The 24,793-nt window shown below is 35.6% G+C and overlaps 1 protein-coding gene across 1 annotated transcript in view; it reads right to left on the bottom strand.

Annotated features, from left to right (window-relative positions):
* The window catches only part of LOC136035003 (uncharacterized), a 74,140-nt gene that overhangs the window by 27,593 nt on the left and 21,754 nt on the right, over positions 1 to 24,793 (bottom strand). Inside the window, exon 2 of the transcript XR_010619312.1 lies at positions 10,220 to 10,530. The gene's annotated coding sequence lies outside the window, so the exon portion shown is untranslated. The remainder of the gene's footprint in view (positions 1 to 10,219; positions 10,531 to 24,793) is intronic.

The raw sequence follows: 24,793 nt of genomic DNA on the forward strand, positions 1-24,793 counted from the left end.
CTCTACTTACTCTAATATTTGGCCAAATATTTGGCCGAAACCAGACACATGTATTTCATTGCCCAAATTTCCACATTAGTGAGTCAAACGATGAATATGGATTATACGAGCACCACCAGCTTTAAGTACCTTTTGCATTTTACAATATATAATATTTTATACATTATTATACAATATATTATATTATGCATATATAATAATTAGGTTACACAGTAAACATTATTTTATCGCTGGGTCTTAAAATGCTTTGCCACACGCCTCAAAAAGTACATTTGTGCGGCCCAATTTTTGAACTTTACTAAGAGGACCTTCAAGTCAATGCAGAGGGGGATATAAAGCCCTCTCCCTATATTCATAACCAGAAGCGTCACCAACTTTTAAGTAGATTTTGTATTTACGAGACACTTTACACCTGACATTTATAATTAGTTTACTCAAGTTACAGTACCAGAGGCATGAGATATGCAAGCGTCACAGCCTAAGCAAACAACAGATATATTACGAAAAACAACAATTAGTAATTATTCCAGTCAAGTGCGAGTAGATATTTATTTCCGGAGGAAGCATCTGGAATTACTGATCCAGGCATGGAACACAAGGGAAAAAACACCAGACCCGCATACTGTCTTCAAGATGTAACAGTCACACGCACATGAACACATTCCCATCTGCCTAGGAATTGAACAGTGAGGTACAGCTGATAGAAAGTAGGTTCAGATGTTTAGTAGCAGATTGTGTGTGTAAAACAGATGTCATAACCGACGTGGGAACGATACTGCGGGGCTTCGTCCTTTTTGAGGTACACGTGTGTACATCTGCAGGATTTCCAGAAAAGTATGGGAGAAAGTCTATATATTGCCCTAGGCCAGATGTTGACCAAATTGTTGTACGGCGTGCGAAGTCTCAAACCAATACAGAAGGGAAATAATGTAAATACGAACCATAAGGTTCTGGTCTGTTATAAAGAAGCATGTGGCACTGTCATATGTCTAGAAAGTTAGCCGGTTTCTCATGTTATTAAAATACCACGGATCGATCTTGGGTCTATTCACACCTGAAAACTGCAATTTTATAATAATTTTCTTGTGGCTGGGAGAAAAGAGGGAGCATTTAGGGAAAAGAGGGCCTTGGGCCTAGCTACTTTCCATCACTTTTTACTCTTAAACAGGACAGTTACAATCAAATGAGCCTCCTCTACGGTTTGTATGACTACTCTATTCATAAAAACCTTATATACCCTTGGGGAAAAACTTGCAACCCTTGCCCTGAGGACTGGGGGGGGGTGTCATCCTAAAAGATACAGGTAATGGCTCTTGAATTTTTCTAACATTTTTTCTTCTGGTCGTCTCAAAATTACAGAATTTTAGGGCAGTAATTTATTGTCGTCAGTGTTGCCATGTTGAACTGTGAAAACAAATAAGCCATATTTATTAATGAACTTTGACAACCCTTCTCGCCTTTAAAATTATAAACACTAAAAATTCTGTTTATTGACAACAATACCGCAAAAAAAAGCTACACCTTTTTAAGCTGTTAAATAACAAAAAACAAGTTTTTTTTTAACTGAAAGTAAGGAGCGACGTTTAAACTTAAAACGAACAGAAATTACTCCGTGCATGAAAGGGGATGTTGTCTCCTCAACGCCCCCCTCTTTACGCTAAAGTTTGACTCTTTCTCTCAATTAAGCTTTATAAAACAGTAAATAACTTTAGCGTAAAGAGCGGGGCGATGAGGAGGGAACAGCCCCTTTCATACACGGAGTAATTTCTGTTCGTTTTAAGTTTTAATGTTGCTCCTTACTTTCAGTTAAAAAATTGGTTTTTTATTTATTTAATTTCTGAACGTTTTTGAATTAATGCATGTTTGATATTGGCTCTCCGCAAATGTATAATTACAACGAAATTTTCGTATTAATTTTTTTTTGGCTAAATAGATTTCTCTTAGTTTTGATCAGACGATTTTGAGAAAAAGGATGGGGGAGGAGGCCTAGTTGCCCTTAAATTTTTCGGTTACTTAAAAAGGCAAATTTTTAACGAACATTTTTATTAGTAAAAATATAAGTAACTTACAAATTAACTTACGTAACGAGCTTCTATATTCATATATTTTTATTATGTATATGAGGGGGTTTTGACCCTCGTTAATACCTCGCTCTTTACACTAAAACTTTAATCTTGTACCAATTCTTTAAGAATGACCCCTGAATCACAAAGGCTGTAGAATAAATAGTTGAAAATTACTAAAATACTTTAGCGTAAAGAGTGAGGTATTTAGGTGGAGATGAAACCCTCATATGCATAATAATCTCTGTTAATTTTAAGTTTTAATGCTGGTCCTTGATTTCAGTCAAAAAAACTTTTTCATATTTATTTTTAATTTTTTTTTAAATAATGCTAGAAAATCCTGCGCCCCCTTCATGGAATTTCTCTTCTCCCATGACAAGTTCCTCCAAGGGAAGAATCTCCCACGTAGCCCCTCCCCTCAACTCTCCCCCGCCAACCAAAAAATCCTCCTGAAAAGGTATGTACACTTCCCAATAACCGTTACTGTAATGTAGCCTAAACACTGGTCAAAGTTTGTGACTTGCAGCCCCTCCCGCGAGGACTCTGGGGGATTAAGTCAGCCCCATAGACATAGTTATAATGTTTTTCGACTATGCTGAACAAAATAGCTATCTCAAAATTTTGATCCGTTGACTTTGGGAAAAAATGAGTGTGGGAGGGGGTCTAGGTGCTCCAATATTTTTGGTTACTTAAAAAGGGCACTAGAATTTTTAATTTCCATTAGAATGAGGCCTCTTGCGACATTTTAGGACCATTTGGTCGATACGATCACCCCTGGGAAAAAAAAAAAAAAAAAAAAAAAAAACGAACAAACAAACACACACCCGTGATCGGTCTTCTGGCAAAAAAAATACTAAGTTCCACATTTTTGTATATAGGAGCATCAAACTTCTACAGTAGGTTTCTCTGATACGCTGGATGCGGCGGTGTGATTTTAGCTAAGATCTTATGACTTTTAGGGGGTGTTTTCCCCCTATTTTACAAAACAAGGCGAATTTTCTCAGGTTCGTAACTTTTGACGAGTAAGACTAAATTTGATGAAACTTGTATATTTAAAATCAGCATAAAAATCCAATTCTTTTGATGTATCTATTAGCATCAAAGTTCCTTTTTTTAGAGTTTTGTTTACTATTGAGCCGGATCGCTCCTTACTACAGTTTGTTACCACGAACTTTTTGAATCGGTGCCATATGTTTTTAGCTGATTTTTTTCCTGATTTTTTACCCTTGTTTTTATTCATAATTTGGCACCTGTTACAACGAAAAACTGTTAAATTGCAAATAGAGGTAATTTCATTAAAATTGAATTTCCGATTTTTCTTATTTTCAAGATATACGTGGTTGTGTAGCTTTCCACTTAACCATTTCAAACCATCAATTTTCTTTTTTTTTTGTCCTCTCCGAAAATGATGGAACTGAAACTCTTAGTTCAGCCAAGATATGAATCACTCATATTGATAGTGTCATATCGAAAGGGCCTAATTCCAGTGACATAAGTTTATCAAAATCCTAGGGGGATTTTTTCGAACTGATTTTCCGAAGTCAAGTGGAAATGACAGGGACAATGAAAAATTAGCAATATAGCATCATAAAGCTATACTAAAGAAAACGGATCTGTTTCTTTGGATGATTGAATTATGTATGTGTATCTTAGTTTTAACAAGATTTTTGAAGACATCAAATTTCAGCAGGGAAGAAAACTGGGTCTGGGGGCCCAGTCCCCCTACCTCACAGCAAATTATACCCCTATTTAAGTCACTGATATTGAATATGATATAGACTTAGTTACGAATGGAGCAATACAAGCAGAAAAGTTTGATGGTCCCCCAATATTTGCTATCTCAGATAGAACACCAATTATTTTGGGGATGGTCTGAGTATAAAGTGCCAATAAACTCAGAAAAATTTAGTTTACAATTTTTGTTCGGTTCGTTTTTTTTTTTTTTTTAATAATAAAGATAATAATTTTCATCCGTTTTGGGTCTGAATGATTATTTCAAGGTCTTAAGTCAAATATGAATCTTTACTTTTCTTTGAAAAACTTCTTTTTCAGAAACTTTTTCCCCCTACCCCAGAAATAGGCTTGATTATTTTCTGTAAAAGGATGTAACCTGTAATTAGAAATAATTTATAAACCCTTTAGCTCTAGTATTACTAATTTCTTCCGAAAAACAATGAGGGAGGACCAAATAAATATGGTCTTAAAATATTTTAAATTTACTTTGCGGTTAAAATTTGTATAGCCTCAGCTGCACCGATTCACGAGAATGGAGGGGGATCAAGGATTTTTATTCGATTTTTTGTTTAATGAAAACACAAACAAGGTGTTATTCAAAATATGGGCTGCAGGTTTTCTTGCTAGACAGTCAGGAGATCATTCATAACCAAGGCCCAGAGGAGCCACAAAGCAAGGGTAAACTCAGCCCCCTGTCCCTATATAAGCTCCGCCACACGCGCCTGATAGGACTTCATTCAAAATTATAGGGCAAAATTTGTCCACGCTGTTGATTCATTATTTATTATGGCTTGCATGAACTGTGGTTACTTTTTGCTTGTATAACTTTCGTTTTTTCGCACTTTAAAAAGAAAATTTGCTCACGATATGGGAGACATGGATAAAATCGTCAGTTTTTTGCCATTCGCTAAGCATGCAATTTTTCCCAGCAAAAATGAATATTGCATGATCAGTTATGGTCTATCGCAAATGCTATTTCTTCCGTATACATAATAAGCTAAAATTTATCAAAATGTGTATTTTGCTTATTCCTAACAAACAGATGGGGCCTGCTAATGTTTGGGTATGATTAGGGCTCAATATCCATTCATAATAAGTTTCTTACATTGGTTCAATCAATCACTTCTTTAAACTCTAAAATGAGGGTTTACATTACCCAAATTACCTTAATTTGCACTTCGGAGCAGATTAAGATCTAATTTTACTACTACTACTAACAACTCTCCGCAGCATCAAGCCACCTGAAACAAATACAGCTAAGCACACTCCTCCTCCATCGCTATCTATTAAAAGCCTCCCTCTTTACACCCTCCTAGGAGCTTTCCACTTCCCTTAGATCTTACTTTATGACACCTACCCACTCCAATCACGGATGACCCGCTTCCCGTTTCAAATGTTGGATTCTACTGTTTGCATATCAACCATTGGTAATTTAGGTACAGATGGGGACTTGGGTTCAGCACCTTATATCCGAATGCAGATCCACCTCTAAAAGGGTTCTTTGAGGACTGAGACTCCACGTATTAAGTTTCAAATGGTATTTCAAAAAACAGCGGCAAGATAAATTCAAAATAACCATGTAAAATACTTTAAATGGTATTTAACAAAATAACTTAATGATTTAATAACTTAAACATTTGTGTTGCGTGGGTGGAATGGAGTTTTGTTTCACGGACTAACGACATAAAACAAAAATCCAAACGAATTGAATTTTTAGATAAAAGCAACTTTTGTTCATTATATTATTAGAATGTAACTCTGGACACTAGTTGTTACGGTACTTTTTTAAGAGTTTTTGTATTGATTAAATAAATAAAACAACTTTTTTTCGACTGAAAGTAAGGAGCAATATTAAAAATTAAAACGAACAGAAGTTATTACATATAAGAGAGGGTTTGACCCCACGTCAATACAACACTCTTACGCTAAAGTTTGAGTTTTGTTCGAATTCTTTGAGAATAGCCCCTGAACCGCAAAGACCTTTTAATTAGAATAAATATCTCTTTTGAAAGTACTAAAAAAAAACTTTAGCGTAAAGAACGAGATATTTACGAGGGGGTGTAGCCCCTCATATACTTAATAATTTATCTTCGTTTTAATGTCGCTCTTTAATTCCAATTTAAAAACTTGCTTTTTGATTTAACTTCTGATCGGTTTATAGATAATGCTGGGAAACCCGGCACCCCCTTCATAGATAATTCCCTTCCCCCATAGAAAACTCCTCCATGGAAAGATCTTCCAACGTAAATGGCTATCATTTTTATCGGGTGATTTGGGGGAAAAAGGAGCGTAGGAGGGGCCCTAGTTGTCCTCCAATTTTTCCGTCATTTAAAAAGAACTATTAATTTGCGTTCAAAGGAGCCCTATAGCAATATTGTAGGACCACTGGGTTGATACGGTCACCCCTGAAAAAAAACACGCATTCGTGAACTTTCTTCTGGCAAAAAATACGAAATTCCACATTTTTGCAGATATAAGCTTGAAATCTCTACTGCAGGGTTTTCTATACGCTAAATCTGATAAGTGTGATTTTCAATTAAGATTTTATGACTTTTAGGGGGTTGTTTCCCCCTTTTTGGAAAATAAACAAATTTTTTCAGGCTCGTAAGTTTCGATGGATAAGACTAAACTTGATGAAACTTACATATTTGAAATCAGCATAAAAATGCATTTCTTTTAATGTATCTATTGATACAAAATTCCATCTTTCAGTTACTATTGAGCAGGGTCGCTCCTCACTTGCAGTTCTGCATTCGTGTTACCACGAACAATTTGAAAAAAAATATGAAGAACTGTATTTTTTCAAATGCTTTTCAATTTTTATCATTGTTCTTCTTTAGTAGCTGGTATTTTCTTTTCTTATAATCTCATTTTAAAAAAAAAGAATATTTTCACCGAATATGATCCTTATATTTCAAAGAAATTGATAGGTACATAAACCGTTGGCTTTTTTCCTCATAAACTAATAATAAGCAATAATTTGATTTAAAGTTTGTGCATACTTTCATTATTTTTGATATTTGATATTTCTATTACATCTCTATATCTGACGGTTTCTTTGAGATCAAATGGCTTAGATTAGACCAGTAGTTCCCAACCTATTTTGTGGTATCCCCCCTAGGTATCTCCAAAATTCCTATGCCCTTCATGTGATACTTAATTTTTTATATTGAAAATTGTTTATTTTATACTAAGAAAAAACTATATAAATACAACACCTTTTACACAATTTATCACGTCGTTGCAATATTATCATGTGTCTTTTTTGCTCTTTAAAGGCACATGAACATGAACTGATTCATGTGATTTTTTTTTTTTAATTAGGGCTCTAAAGTTCAGTCCGTCAAAGGGTGCATATCCTACCCATGACCCAGAAAAGTATTTCCATGCCCACCAGTAAGGCCTGCGCCCAACGTTGGGAATCACGGAATTAGACATTAAACAAAGAGATATCCTTTTTCTATATTTCTCGATAAAGGTATCTGTTTGGCACGTAATACTGGCAAAGTAAACGCGAAATGCCTCGGTGAAAAAGAGATACGGTTAGAGAAAAAAAAAAGCAAATAAAAACCTATAGAAAGCTCGTGAAGAACATTTGTGGTACTTCAGAAAAGGGGATAACAGCCACAAAAGCCCTTTCTTTTATTACTGTTTAATTCGCGTTGTGAGTGGTAATTACTTAGATAAGATAAGGTAAGATTTATTCATCATGAAATAGACATACGGTATTACATTTTACTATTCCCCCAGAGGCTGTTTGGCCTGAAAACCCCCTTCTTCATCTATAAGGGGTTTCTCTGCCTAGAAGGGATAGAAGTCATTTTAGTTGTTAGTCATTTAATTTTTTTTAGGCCGTTAATTCATTGGTTTTGATTTACCCTTTTCGCGCTGAAGAAGAGAGGCGGTTGTTTTCTCGAAATATTCGCTTTCTGTGTTTTCTTCAGTATTTTCATTTGGCCTTTAAAAACCCCATTTTTGATCGTTTTCTTTCTTTATGTCATTTTACTAACTTCTCCCCTACTTTATCAACGTTTATAGTTTGAAAAGTTAAAAAATTGCAGCCAGAGCCAGCCAACTGATTTACAAACGACCTTCAGGGTTTAGCCTCGGTAAATCCAAGTAGCGTATCAGCCTTCTTAGTTTATGCATTGGATGCACATCCTAATACCGCATTGCCTATTCATGTATTATGTCCATCTGTTCATAATAACTGATATTGTAGGCACAATGTAGTCCAGGTGTGCTAAGGAATTCCGCTGTCGAACCTTTTGATCTCTCTCTGGGTGCAGGTGCAGGCTGATCCAAGAAAGCCTTCTTCTCTCATCTATTCGTGGGAATTTGTGCATCAAATCAGTAATCCAAGAGATTGCTTAAATTGCACGAAAAACATCTTGTGACAGGTGGTCTGATTCTATGTGCCCAAATAATGTAAATTGGGGTTCGATTGTTCAACCGTATTGAATGCTTAAAGACAATAAAAGGCTATCTAATTTGATACCGAAATGTAAATTGAGAAAAGGATTATTCTCAGTTTCTTGATTTTCTAGCCTTGAGGTCTTTTTGAAACCCAATGTGTTTTTAAGTGTTAAATGGACTATATAGAACAATAAAATTATATGCCAGTTTCAAAAATTATTTCCTTGTTAGTTGATATTAACTAACATAATATCTTAATTCAACGTGTATGCATAAAAAAACTATATAAACAAAATGATTCGCGGCGGCATAGCAGATTGTTATCTGATTGACTATACGAAGCACGGGGTTCGACCCTTCCTGCCACAAGGATTATTCGAAGACATTTGTTGTCAAGAAGCGTCAACAATCCAATGACTCGACTAAAAACTAAAACAAGGACTCATTAAAGGCCCATTCAGATTGATTTTATTTCCGTCAAGTTCGTCAATTTTAAAATTTAGCTGGCCTGTGACAATGTTTTGCGTTAAGCTTAGCTTTTCTCCAGGCCATGTTTTGCGAATGAATAATGATAGATTGCCAAAGACTGTCATTTTCGGTCATCCCTCTAGGACCAAAGGGGAAGCAGGTTGTCCCCGATTGGGTTGGGAACTGCGAAGAGGCTGTAAAGGAGGACTTGAAGGAAACTGGAACTTCTTGGAGGCGCTAAAAAGGGATATTTTAGATAGATTGGGATGGAGGAGGAGCGTGCGCAGCCGTGTTGGCCTTATTGAGTTGTTGTTAGTAGTAGCGGCATTGTGCACCTTATTTTAACATCCCATGGATTCAAATAGCAGAAAAAGTTCAATAAAAAAAAACTACAAAATACAGGATTTACTATATTCTTTCAACTGTACATGTAATTTGTCTGTTTTTGCCCAAAAAAATCCTGTATATATGCCTACTGTGAACTGTCAATTTGGGCATATTTGCAAGGGGAGTGAGACTTTGATGCTGAGCCTGCTTGCAGAACCCCAGCCAAGATGTAAGTTCACGCGTGCTTGGTCACATCTGTCAACAACAAGTAGTATCACAGAATCACGCCTATATGCTCAAGTCAGAATAACAGCCTGACGATAACACCACTGGACAGGTGTTTACGATTAACAGTTATTTATATAATTTAATTAGCCCTATAATAAATTTTTGAAATCTCTTATGAAAGTTTTTAAATATACTGTCACTGCATAAGTTAAATAATATATCTAGAGTGAGAGGTTAAAAGTAAGGGCTATACACGAAACTTGCGGTATAAAAGAAACCAATTTGTATGTGGTATTAATCTTATTTGATGTCACACTTAAAATAACATGAATGCTATGTATCTTCCTTCAAAATAAGAACTATTTAGATAATTATAGGACAAGACATGTTCATAATGACTTTTCAAAAGATGATAAAAGATAAATGATTTCCATTCAAATTAGTAACATCTTATACACTAAATCTTTTGCGGGATGTTCAATTAGTTGTTGTCTTTTTTGATAAAGCATTCTAATTGAGACAGTCATTAAAATAAAGGCTTAAACGCCATATGTATTTTACACGTGTTTAAAATTTATATATATAACAGATTGCTCACACTTTAGGCACAGATGTTGTTTTGTGAGGCACGTACATACACATTTTTTTTCTGCGACTCGTCATCTCGAGCAGAGGCGCAAAAAAGCCAAATTATAGGTGAAATATAAAAAAAACATTGAAAAATCTTCTAGTTTTGAGGGAGTATAAAAGTATTCCGAAATCCCTTCCCTAGCCTCAGTTCGTACCTGTTCAGCTTTTGCTTGTTTTTGCACCCTGTTGGAGAAAAAAGGCACCTACAGCTACAAATAACAAATCAACAATGCAATAGGACTAAAGCTGAAATTTATTTGCAAGTGATAAAACGTCTTTTTTTTCAAGCGTTTTTTAAAGTCGAAATCCATTCTAAATAAACTAGGCCTATGATAGATTGGGAAAATACTTGCAGGTTAAGTTTGCCACTTTACTTTATGCTGGTAGGCCTGTTGGTGACAAAGTTCTACTTTCTTCACCCTTTTCTGTGTTTTAAGTGCCTGTAAAGACAAGTATTCAGCCGTTTTGGGTCAACAAGGTCACCAAATGTTAGATGGTGGGGTAGTTTTTCTTTTCAAAGCTAGCACTGGATTCCAATCTTACAAGATTTCCATGCTATTTGAAACAAGTGGTGTTCCCGAATGTGCACCAGGTGCCAGAGATTGTGCAGGCCAATGATTGGATTTAAACTTTATGGCGGACTCGGTGATGTTAGCTGTCAAATCTGTTGAGAATCAAACATTAATCAATACAGTGAGGTCATTTTTAAGGATAAGCTATCATGCTTGACAGGTTTTAATTCTAAATTACTGCCTTGGAGTATTGTAATCATTTTATAAAGACCAAAGTAAATATCAATAATTATTTTAAACTGCAAGATAAAATACACAAAGTATAAATCAGATTTTTATGTAATTTCGGGTCTCCGTATAAAGTTATTCCCAGTAAAAGAATAAGCAAACGTAAGAAAACTACATTGAAAATTTTGTAAATGCCTTGAATAAACAAACAAAATGAAAAATTTCAAAAAAGACAAACAATTCTCTTTGTTTTCACATTTCTCTCTAAGTTGAATTATACTGAAACAGTAATTTTTGGCATAAAAGAATTAGAATATTACCAATGATTTTAGTGTGGAGGCGAAGGGAGGCGGTAAACAATGAAAAAAATCATTTTAGGTCTTACTAACCATTATATGACCGGAAAGTAGGCATACTCATGTAATTTATAAAATCGAGCCCATTTTAGAAGATGAGGAATATAAGGCTGGGTGGATTCAATAGGCACGTACTTGGTTTCATTGAAAGGATTCCCAAATGATTCTGGAGAACTGAGCCCCTCTTTCCAAAGGAAATAAAGAAATTTGATGGTAAAGACAGTCTTAAGACAAGAGATTTTTGAAATTCAACGGTTTAGATCAGAAAAAAAACACTGGATATTTCGATACTGTCTCCTATTTAGTGACAAAGCTTTTACGTCCGACAACGTTGACAACGTTAAAATTAGGCTGCCCTAAAATTTATACTTATTTTTTTTTCTTTTTGTCTTTAAGTCTTTGCACTCATTTTTTTTTACTTCCCTTGAGGAAGGGGGCTTTATCTTTCAGGCTCATTTGGGGAGAAGCCTTTTCTAAACTAAGATTTAGCTAAACTAAGAATCCGAAAATTCCTGGTAGAAATGCCAGCTTTTATGGATAAGAAAGGTCATATTAGTTACTTCAAAAATTGGTAAGGTACTTGTGTGTTATAACGCCTATGATAAGTTTTTCATATAAGTAGGACCCATCCCCCTAGGGGGAAAATATACTGCCCAAATTATATATTTCCCCTCTATTCTGTCACTTCTCTTTGTCTTGTCTCACGCTAAGCTGAAAGAAAATAACGCTCATTAGGGGACAGGTTGAACTTAGCTTCTATATGCGTAGGTGCTATAACAGACAAGTACCCTTAGTAAAAAGTGTATTCCATAATAAAATAGTTCTCCAGACCTTCTGAAGAGCTATGGGTAGAATTTTTCTAAGGGATGATGGCCAAGGGCGGAAGTCGGAAAACAATTATTACTTCGTAATATACAGAATAATTGTAGCTAACAAATTTTGCATGCAGACCCACTATACTTTACCCACCCCCCCACACACACACACATACACCCCTGAAGTGGAAATATACAGCCCAAATTATACAAGTCCAATGAATTCTGTCACCCGCCACTTGACTTTGTGGCTATGAAACCTGTTTTTTCAGATCTTACATTCAGAGCAAGAACTGAGTGGGTTAGAAATAATTAGCAAGTATCATTTTTTTTCAATTCGCTTGGCCAGGAAAGTACACATGGGACTCGGGGATCGGTCCTTCAAAAACCTAAATTTTCCTGGATTTCTGGAAAGTTCTTATTCAAATAGTCTTTTTTTTAAAAAAAAACTAAATTCAAAAAACTAAATTTTCCTGGATTTCTGGAAAGTGCTTATGCTAATAGTCTTTTTTTTATTATGTACCACCCCCCCCCCCCAAAAAAAAAAACACGATTGCGTACGTGCCGGCTCCCGCCCCCTTTTATTATCCTATTGTGCTCGAAAGCCGTATGATGTGGTTGCTTGGTTGAAACCCTGGAGAAGAAAAATTCACTGTTGCCGGTCAAAAGAATATTCTAATTTTATTTGTTTTGCTTCAAAAAACATGAAGTACAGGAGTGTTTTAGTCTGTAATTTGAATACGGTAACTATCAGAATGACAGACATCAGCGTTTCTTATGCCATCAATTTCCAACTACATATTTAAACGCGTATCTTTTACTGGGCTTTGACTCGGGTATCAGCCGAAAACAAACGAACCGTTCTCTCCATTCTTCGCCACAGGTAATATGTTTTGGCGACTTAAAGTCGGGTCCGCACCTGAGTCTCAGGTGTTCAACTTTAAGGATTTATAAGGCCACCGCCTTATACGGAGGGTTATAAGTCACTGAATGAGAAAAGAACAAAACTGCGGCTTACATCTGTGGCATAACACGGACTATAAAACATTCAAGAATGATGGTTTTTGTCTGTAAAGATTATTACTTTTTAAGGTTGGACTGTTATGGTCATAAAAAAATTTACATTCTTTGCGGATGGACTCTATAAAAGATAGATGACGTAAATCATTCTCAAGGTTGTCAATTAAATCCTTTAAATTTCTATTACTTCTTTAGCCTTTTTTATTTCTATTTATTAGTCTATTACAGCATATCAATACCTCCCAAACCGCAAGGTGATCTTCTATAGTAGTAACCTGAATACTGTTGATTAGGTAAAGAGTAACGTGTCTCTCATGTATTTGTGATTTGTTTTTCCCGACCCCATTATATAAAATCGGAGAAATTCGGGGAGGGTTGATTCGATCGTAAATTAAAAACTCTTGTACGCTGTTTAAGGCCAAAGGCTGATCGGATAGTAATTATATATCCCATTAGATCCTGAGCCTAATGGCTAAGGACACCAAAAGAAAATGCAGGAGGATAAGGCTTTTAGTTGATTTTTTTTACTGAAGGATAAAAAAATATAATTCTTTTATATTAGCAAATGTCCCCCCTCCAACCCTATTAGCACCCCTCAAATGAAACTAAAAAAAATTTAGCTAAATTAATCATAGCATCCAAAAGGTAAAAGAAAATGCACCTCTAGGAATTATGCGTAAAGTCATACGGACAAGGGTCCTAAATTATCCAAAAAGTCCATATAAATATCAATTTATGATTGGAGGACTAAAAGATGGCCTCCTGAGATCCCTCTAATACCATTCTTCCCCATTCCGAGTTTTGCTTATAAGAGCTTTTTGGAGTAAAGATCCTCCGGGGATTGCAAAAAGGATTGTCCTGAGTGATGAAATCACTCACAAAAGTAATCAAGATTGCAATGGGACTTTCCCAAATCAAAATACGCTTAGCCCATATTTAAAATGATCTCAAAGCTGTTGACTATAAGTACGAGGTTGATACTAGTGCATAAAACAATCCATCAATTCCCTTGGAACTTCCCTGACGGTAGAATTCCTAACCAAATCGACCAGCTATGGATTAACAGAAAATGGAAGCCCAATCTGCAAGATGTGGGGGCTTTCAGAGGTACCAACGTGGCGTCTGACCACGCCCTAACGGTAGCGAGGATAGCATTGAAGCCTAAGGCCACACAGAAGACCAGGTCCAAAGTAAAACCCAAGCTTTGACTTCTCGAAGCTCTCCACTGCGACAGTGAGAAATGAGTTCGTTGTTACGATCTCTAGAAAATTTGAAGCCCTCCCCTTAAATGTTGACACTGATGTCAGTGTGAAGTCAACCTGGAACAACATCAAGTACGTTTACAATCAGACGGTTGCCACTACGCTTGGGTATGCCAAGAGGCCCAAAGATGAACGGCTATCACAGAGTACCTGGAATCTGATTGGTGAATTCCGTAGCTTAAAGCAGCAGCTCCTAAAATGTGGTGAAAATAACCAAACAATTCTGAAGAACCAAATGTACAGAGACCTGGATAAACAAGTCAACGAATTTTTCGAGATCTGTTCTCTTCCCCATTTTCTATTCCGTTATCTGATGGACTGCGTTTAGCAGTTCTAGCATGTCTGGCTAGATGTTACTGTAAAAAACCCATGAAGTCCTCTTATACACCCTTCAAATATTTGACCCTATTACAGAATAGATAGAATAGATCAGATAGAAAAAAAAAATCCGACTACACCACTAGGTTTACCGTGTCAAGAGGTGCGTTCCAGAGCCCTACCATCATTAATAATAATTTAAGATAAGTAAAAAAATCATTAAACAAATACAATCCACCAATCCGCACAAAGGCTCCATGGCTTGTTGGGGAGGGGCATACATACTATTGAATAAACAACCCATAAACAGTAAGTAAAGACAACGGGGGAGGGGAGAAAGAAAGAGAGCGAGGGGTAGAGAGAGAGAGAGAGAGAAATTAAGAAGTGAAGATTTCAGAAATTTTAAAGAATCTATTCTGATCACTTACCAAAAGCTAGACCAGCAACCAGAGCCGTTCCTAGGGTTGGTGGTGCCCAGTAATAAATAATTTTACAGTCCACCTCCCAACTAAAATATAAGCGAAAAAGCCGAATCAAAGTGGACAGCCACCAAGTCACGCCCTCCCCCGAAGCCACGGTGTCTGGGCAGCTACCCCAGTCACCCTCCCCCTCTTTGAACGGCTCTGCCACCGACCAATTGTCAGATATCATTCAGGAACTAAAAATGTTTTTACTAGTCTTTTTGCTCAGTGTGTTCCACATTATATGAGACGCAACTAAAGGGTCGATATCCTATTCTATGGTTGGAGTATGCAGATTCTGAATATTATGTGAGCTATGGAGCTGAAACTCAACCAATGAAGTAAAGCTGAGGGGCCTCTAAAGATCAAGATTAGGAGGAGGTGAAAAATCCCGAAGGGTACACAGGAAAGAATATAAAGCTTTTAAACATCCAGTAGTTGTTGTCTTCTGGATTATATTTGTCTTCTGGATTATACATATGGCTTTATTGAGCGTTAAAATGCAGTTTAAGAAAAGACGAAAAAGTAGACACCCATACAATAGGGCAGTAGTAGACACCCATAAAATAGGACAATAACTGTAATAATTAATGGAACATAATTTAAATGGGTATATAATAACAAATGGACAATAAGAGTAATATAACTCTGCGAACTGTTTATGCCTATAATGGTAGATAATCACAAGTATATCCCCTAAAATACCTAGAAGGGGCTAGTATTGTAGTCCCTTCTGCACGTTTAGTAGTTAAAATTTATTGTAATTTTATAATTGTTCTCGAACGAAAATAAAATCAACAAATTAATTATTATCAATAATAATTAATCTGTGGATTACAGCGAAGATTGGGAGAGGTCCATCTTCAATTTAATCTTCTTTTTTTTTAATTTTTTAAAAAAAATTTAAGCTTTCTTTTTTAAACACTTTATTTGGCAGAGGATGGCCGAAGTGTAGATTATCTACTACAATTTTAATTTTGAAAAAAAAAACAACAAAAAACAACGAGAACCTAATCTTTCATAATTGTATTACTTAAGCATTACTTATACACACTAATATTTCGGCATTTTATTTAAAAGTCAATGTATTCTATTATTTAGTATAAGGTATGCAGATAACAGGTTGGTAAATATTTGATAACACCAAGAAAATGAAACGGCGACAGCATGTCTGAAATGCACCTGTGCGTACCTGAATTCTCAATCCCGGGACCTTGTAAGAAACTGTTTACATCAGTCTTAATGGATTTCTTCTAAAATTATGCACAAATCTGTAACCCAGGTGAACTTCCTGGGAGCGTCAATATATATATATATATATATATATATATATATATATATATATATATATATATATATATATATATATATATATATATATATATATATATATATATATATATATATATTTATATATATATATATATATATATATATATATATATATATAGTTACATGTTACATTTATTATTTTTATATACATTTTAAGACCTCACCGCCTACACATGACATTTGACAAAAAAAACCGAAACAATATAAGAAATAATTACGAAACCAAAAGTGAGTGTGATTTTCAGCGAATGGAAAAGAAGGAAACGAAAGACAGAGCGGATATTTTGACGTAAGCCTCCACCATGCCGTCCTCAGCGCTCAATACAAAAACGAGAGAGAAGCTGTTAAATATAAAACAAGTAAAGAAGCCACCTTTTGAAGCAAATTGTAATAAAAGAGATAAAAGTCTTATCTCTGCCTCGTTGAAGCTAATTTTCTCTTTTTTCTTCTGTGCCTAGCTGAATAATACGATTTTTCACATCTTATGATTAAATTCAAGTCCAAACTGAATATAATAGGTCACATGTATTTGACGAGTGGTACTGATTGTTATTATATTTGTATTTTTATTAAAATAAATTATCATGAATATTTTTCATACAGTTTTCATAAAGGTGGCCGGCGTAGCCCCAACCCCTCCCACCCGGAAGAAAATACCCTCCCAGAAAATACCGTCCCACAGAAAATACCTCCGGAAAATACACACCCGGAAAATCCCCACTTAGAAAATAGCCCCCGGAAAATACCGTCTCGCAGAAAATACCCCAAAGAAAATGACACGCGGAAAATCTCCCCTTGAAAATATCCCCTGGAAAATACCACCCCCATGTGGCTAGTTGGTCTCAAATCACTTAGGGACTTAAAACAAAGGACTTGAAACAAATTTCTGATCTAATTAGCACGCTCCGAAGTTTCTGCGATCACGAGGTAGAGGTGTGGATAAGGAAAGGCGAGTCCCCCTCCTATACGGAATAAATCTACTCATTTTCGGGTTTCATGTTACCCTTTATTTTCATAATAACAGCGTAGGCCGGAAATACTCCCAGAAATCATAAGGATATAGATATCTATTTATTTCATATTTTTGATACGTTTTTTAAAGTTTCTTTTGTACCCCCCCTTCCACCAGGAAATAACATTAGTAGAACTGAAAACCCCAAGCCTTATTAACACCAGGACATTGTTTGCTATTAGCAGAAAATAAAATGCATCTTAAATGTTTTCACTTTTTGACTTTAACAAATAAAGAATTCTTAAGACTTCAAGGAATAAATATCAGTATATGTATATTAAACTGACAATCCAGCTTTTTTTTTTTTTTTTTTTTTTTTTTTTTTTTTTTTTTTTTTTTTTTTTTTTTTTTAGTAAATTGCAAATTATGTTCTGGTCTGGAGGCGGCATCAGGGTTGCCCTACTCCTGTTAATTTTTGCTCGTTTTGTGTTTGACTAGGTTACCTATTGTAATACTTCTGGTTATCTATTGTAATATATCTATTTATTAATGGTGATTTGTGGTAGTTTTATGCTCGGAACATAAGAAAAACAAACTTGTAGAATTTGACAACGCTTTCGTCCGTAAAAACTTAAACAATAAGAATATGTTGGTTCCCAATGCCAACCATGCTTTCAAAGGAAAGTTTTTCGGTGCCATATGTTTTAAGCTTAATTTTAATGATTTTTCGCCTACATTTATTTTTCCTGATTTTTCCTTCTTTTTTTTATTCGGCACCCAGTGCTGAAAAAATTGTAGAACTTCATATGTAAGTCTTTCCAACCAAAATTGAATTGCGTTTTTTTTTATTTTCAAGATAATTATGGTGTGTAAATTCCTCTTTTTCATTTTTTTTGTACTTCTCAATTAAACTAAAAAAAAACTCGAATAAAATTCTCAAATTTGAAAAATCAATTTTCTGCGAGGGGGGGGGGTATTTTCCACAAGAGTGTATTCTCTTGGGGGGGGGGGGATATTTTTTACGGAAGGGTATTTTCCGGGGGGAGTATTTTCCAAGGGATATTTTCCGCGGGGTTATTTTCTGGGGGATATGGGGGGGGGGGGTAAACACCTAGATCCATTCATAATTACGATGCCAGAAAATGAAATAAATACAAATCACTCTCTCCGAATCCAAAATAACTTCAACTTCTGTTTTTTCTTTCACCTCTTGATTAACATACTTGCATACCAGAACGATTATCCTTTTTACAGTCGTCTGGGAACTCAAGGGTACAGCCAAGGTCGTATCCAGGGGAGGGTCTAGGGGTCTGAATCCCCTCCCCCGGATTGTTTGCCCGACTCGTAAAAACGTAATACAAATACAAACGTATTTTTGAAGTTTTTTTAAAACCTCCTCCGAAAAAATACCCCCCTTTCAAACAAAAATCCTGGTGCAAACGTGCGTACAACAGCAAATAAGAATACCCTCAAGGGAGAAAGCGCCTCGGACTATGCTAGGATGTCTAGAATCATCAGTTTCTAAATTACATTTTGGGCAAGAGTAAACTACACCCGAAGCCAGGTCGTTTCCTTTGTAAATCTTTTTCTATTTCTTAATGATAAGGAATTCATTTGCATATATTACCACTATAAACTCGTTATTTTTATTCAAAGCCCGATGCAGTATAAGTTATCCAGGTTAAAGATATCTAAATATTTGCTAAAAATTTTATTGAATATTTACCAGTCTGTGTCTTCTGGGAGCAAGAACTGGGCACAAAGAAGAGAGGGGTACGTTTGAAGACCCAATGGAGAAGAATTCCTCCCCAACCACTTATAATAAATTTTGTGTTTATCCAATTTTGTGTTGCTCAAAACTTACCTGCTGACCCCTCCTCCCTGGCTATTCACTTCCAAGGTTGTTTTCTTATTTCGCCTTAGCCAGTTTGTCTAATTTATATTCATGCATGAATAATGGAAGCTGGTGATTATTTTTTAATAATATATATTATTTTCTAATTTTATTTTAAATTTGGCCGATTTTTAATATAGGCTAAGGAATGATTCTCATCATCTCTCTGGCAATATACTTGTGTTTGGGGGCCAATTTCATGACATATACTGACACTCCTTGGATGGCCTGTTCCATAGATTCCTTAGTGTTGGTTCTTCGCCGGATTAAGGACCCGGCCAAATTGTGCCAAATATTATTTGGCCGGAAAAATTTCTATTTTTTGGGCAAAATATGAAAAACAACACATACACGGAGTAGCATCTGTTTCCGCAACTTCATTTAACATTGCTGAATCTGATGCCAGAATTTTCCTCAAGATTGCTACCCTTTTGTGGAGCTTTCATTACTTTTTTAAAGTAGTGAGATGCTAAACAATTTTTGACAGAGGTGAGAAATTCTTACTATGCTTCACCTGAACAAAGGTATGCACATATATATTATCTTCTCTGTTCCACCCAATGTTTACTTGCGTGAGATGAAGGTTTCTGCTCCTCGGCTCCAGAGCGAGAGGCTCAAATTATATAAATTCAACTAGACAAGGGAGGTTAGGGATGAATGTTACTAGATTTGACCTGAAGGACCTCCAACTAGAATTTGAAAAATATTGTCCGGAAGATGCAAATTCCACTAATAAGAAATCCATATGTTAATGCTCAACACAGTAAATCAACACTGTAACCCCGGGTAACCACCTGGGGTTCATCCTCTTCACCTCTTCGTGTAACGCATGGCAAACGTCGCACCCTTTATAATACACTTTCGCCCAGCGTGGCGCACGCCACCACGTGTATACGATTTTGATAGTGGAATCCTCGACTCATAGAGACCTTTCAAAGGAGGAGCTAAGGAAAATATGTTAGTAGTCAGGGCTTTTCGGATTCACGGGAGCCCTATCCCTTCAAATCCCAGTCCCAACACTTTATTTAAAACTTATTTGGCAAAGTTTCTTCAAGAGGCAGGTGCTTGTTGAGTAATACTGGATGTTTTAATTATTTGGTTGTTACGTAATAGGATATTGTTTGAAAACCTACGATGGCCAGGTAGGAGAAAACCCAGAGGGCCCACCAGTCAATATATTTTCCCCTCAAGCCATCGATATTGATTTTGTACACCTGTTTGTTATCTAATAGTTTTTTCTTTGCTCGTTAGGTAATACTGAATATTTTTTCTTCAAGAACTCTAAGATTGTTCTGTAATTGTTTAAAAACCTCAGAGTGTAGGAAAAAATCCTCAGGGCCAGCTAGTCAAGTAGGAAATCCTAGGTTTTAACCGAGGATGACATATTGCGTACACTTGGGTAATACGTAATACTTTAGGTTTTTTTCTTTGAAATATTTTTTCTTCTATGCACGTTTTTTTCTTCCAGATTTTTTCTTCAAGGTATTTTCTTTAAAAAATTTTTCTTCAAGATTTTTTTTTTCAGGGGTTTTTTCTTCGAGATTTCTTTTTTCTTCAAGATATTTTCTTCAAGGTTTTTTTTCTTCAAGTTTTTTTCTTCAAGATTTTTCTTCTTCAATGCGTTTATTTTCTTCGAGACATATTTTCTATAAGATATTTTTTGTTTCAAGATATATTTTTTTTAGACAATTTGTTCGAGATTTCTTTTTCTTCAAGGTCTTTTCTTCAAGACTTGTGATGATAAAGTTTACGAAACAAGTGAATTGCTTCAGGAACTTTTATTATCCGTCATCAAAAACTTTTGTCCGCTGTAGGAATCGACCGTAAGACCAGATATTTCCCCGAGAATATGGTGCCTTAGATACCGGAACCAACAGATCATTCATAACATTATGTTTTTCGAAATAGATCCTGTGTGATTGGCTGTTTCTCACTCCAAAAATTCTCTACATAGTTTCTAGATTGATAACCTCCATATTGCTCTCTCCGTAACCTATGAATAGCGTCTTTCTCATCTCCGGAAATATTTCCCACGGAAGGGAGAATCGATTACTAGAAATTGGTTTAGGGGATGTTATTGATATACAATTGACAACCTGTAGATGTTACATCTTAGTTATGTAAATTTAAACGAGAGTGATGCTATTATTTATTTGATCTATTGCCCAGAGAACATGGTGAAACCATTGGATGAAAAGACAAGAAATGAACTACCATCCATTGACCATGACTGTTCTTGGCAAGTAACACTCTGTGCCTCAAGCATTAGATTTCAAACAAAAATCTAATTTTTGCCACACACATCCATATTTTCAAGCAAACACACATCCTATTGAGGCATGCATTTGATTATTTTCATCTTGTTTCGAACAAAATCACAATTTGAACCGTTGATTTGCATATCTTTTTTTTTTGATTTTCAGACATCAAAACAGTTCATGCCAAACCGTTGCAATGTGTGGCTAGCCCTTTGTATCCCTGTGATACATATCATCATTCCTAAGGCATTCTTCACATATTTTCTTGAAAATAACTATGCTTTAACTCCATTGGTTTGTGTTTTTGCAAGCAAACCCCTTCGTGATGTCCCATGGCAGTTCAAGCCACGGTAGCACACTATGGCTGACCAGCGGCACCTCCTGGTATACACCATCATTCTTAAGGCATTATCAACCATTTTTCTATAAAAATTGCTCTATAAACTAAAATAATCTTTATCTTTATTGGAACAGGGGGACTTTACATTCCATTGTTAGAAGGTGATTATCCAAGGCAGTTCACGTCACTGTGACGCTCTCTAACTAGCCCATGGCACCCTCTGGCACAACATTATTGAATATCCTTCAGATGGTGTCTATATATATATATATATATATATATATATATATATATATATATATATATATATATATATATATATATATATATATATATATATATATATATATATATATATATATATATATATATATATATATATATATATATATATATATATATATATATATATATATATATATATATATATATATATATATATATATATATATATATATATATATATGAAAACCGTTATATATAACGAAAAACCTTTAGATTTGTTAGAGTTCCTCATTTTCTAATTCGACTTCAATATAGAAAGATGTACGCCCACACCAAGGCCAATTCTAGGGGGAGGGGTGCTGGGTATGACCCCCCCCCTTGAGAATTTTGTCTAGCTTGTAAGATTGTGTTAAATAATATAAATACATTTTTAATGCGTTATTTCTTATAAACCCCGCCCCCTCCACGAACAAAGAAAACCCTACCTCCCCATCCCAAACAAAAATTTTGGATACGTCCTTGGCCTACACTTTCTTACTAGACAGAACGGTATCAAAACGATAAAAAGAAAATGCAGAAGGAAAAGTAATAAAAACTGTGTAGTTCCATCAACTACAAATGCAAAAACTAATATTGCAAGCACCAACACCCCTCCAAAAATTCTGATGCCTACAACTTTTGATTTTGATTCTTCATTGACTAATTCAGCTGCAAGCCCCCTACTCCTACCCCAAAATAGACGACACTGTAAAAATTAGATGCATCTTCTTTTTTACAGCTGCATAATGAGTACTTATTCAGCTACAATAATTAGTTTATTATAAGAAGAGTTACGTCAAATTTTGAGAGTTGCAGTGGATCTGTTTTTGTTGAGCTTCGTGACATTCTCATTATGACTGGGAAAAGATTTTATTTATAAATATTATCTCGCTAAAACAAAGTCCAAGCAAATCCTATAAAGATAAAGCGGGTCATAGTGCACGTAGGACTTATCTAGTAACGCAAACAGGTGTTATTCTCTAAGTATGCATATCATTTGTTTTTCCCACGGTTTTGACTTGTTTAACTTATACACCTGTGTTCCTTTTAGTATTATGAGCTACTTCGTATCTAGGTGACAGATGACAAACCTTGAAAGTTGTTGCTCAAAATCTACCTTCTAAATCCTTATTTATCCCTCAACGTTGGGGTTTCCCGATTATTAAGTAATTCATTATACTAATGTTGACAGCGTTGACAATTTTTTTTAAGTTGTGCTGTCTTTGTTGTTTTTGGTGATCTTTTAATCATTAGCCCTAATATGCAAATTTATGGCAATAACTGTGATTTCTTTATTGGTTTGTCCATGGTTCAGATCCTTAACTTCAACTTTTAAACACTATTAGGATTTGATAAAGTATGTATCGTTTTTTGACACCTTTTGAAATCCCTCCCCGCCTTTTGGAATAAATTCGTAACACTCTCATCAATCCAGGTGTTTGGGCTATCCAAGTAAGTAATCAGTTATTTCTGAATGGGGACGAGGGACACTGCATCACCAAGGCACCTAGGGCGAACACAGCTGCACACGCTCATCTTCCGTTCCAACCTACCCAAAGCCTCACTCTTTACCCTTTCCCACGAAATTCCAATTTCGTTGAGGTTCTTTCTAATGACCTCTTCCCTGCCTATCCAAGGATGAACTGCTTTTCGTTTAACCCCAGACAAATGGCCGAAAAGTACAATCTTTGGCAAGCTGTGATTATTGATCAATAAAATTTGGCTTGGCTATCATAATTTTCTTTATTATGACCCTAGGAAGGGGGACTAAATCATATCTTTTGTGAAGCTTATTGTTTAACACATGATCACCAAAATTAATACTGAAAACTATCATTGGTCAATTCCCCTAGAAAACATTTAATAGTTCTTCCTCAGCCTTTCCAGGCGACATCGCTTCAGCACCCTACTTGACCACTGCCATAATCATGGCTTCCAATAATGTATTTTGCCGTTCTTACAAACCTTTTTCAAATTCGAAAAAAACACACTCTACCATCGCTATTTTACTTTTTAGACCTTCACTGCTACCATAAACAATAAGAACAACAGTCGAATTATAAAAAGGGAACTATAGGGAATATCCTAAGATTCCAGAGGAAATGGCTTGGATAGCTTCTTTTCCTGTATAAGTGTCAAATATGGACCCATACTACTACATAGTCAGACGCAAGTAGAAAATTTCAATAGGAAGCTTTAAACAAAGCGATGTCAAGGAGGAACCTTCACCAGTTGGTCAGCCACAGGTGATCAAACGCTACCAAGGGAGGATTAACATGGGGTCCAGCGTATTCTCTCTGAAAAATTCCTTCCCCGGGAAATTCTACTGCAGAAAGTTTTTCTTGGAAGATTTCCCAGCGAAAAATTCACCCCTCACGACAATTCTCTTCTGGATGATTCTCCCCAAACACGAAATTGAGCAGCCAAAGAGAAATTAAGACAAATAAAAGTAAAGAAAAAAACGTATAATTATACATAAGCTGTTATGAAGGAGGAGAAGTGGGCATATAAAGGTGTGGGATTGCCAGATGCCTAAAAAGAGCGCAATTCAATGCCAAAATTATTTAAATCTCCATGAGCCTTTTGATGAAAATAGGAAGGGGTATGATGGGATAGGAATTAATCTCTCATCTCTCTTCGTTTAAATTACGGCTGTAAGGTGTTGTAGGGTGATACCTCGCTTTCGGGCTAAAATGCCCAAAAGAGTGTTTTTAATGCCAAAACATCCTAACTCTCATTAAGCCTTCAACTAAATATAAGAGTTCAAGGGAAGGGGGGGAGTAGAACCTGATATATAATCTCTCTTGATTTCTGGGAATATTTCTGGTCTAAAACTCTTTTATAGGTGAAGGGGGCGGGGATAATAGTGCTCCACTTACTGCAAAAATGATTCTCTATTGACTATAAAAATGTTA

Source organism: Artemia franciscana, chromosome 13, assembly GCF_032884065.1.
Source record: "Artemia franciscana chromosome 13, ASM3288406v1, whole genome shotgun sequence".
NCBI classification, from domain to species: domain Eukaryota; kingdom Metazoa; phylum Arthropoda; class Branchiopoda; order Anostraca; family Artemiidae; genus Artemia; species Artemia franciscana.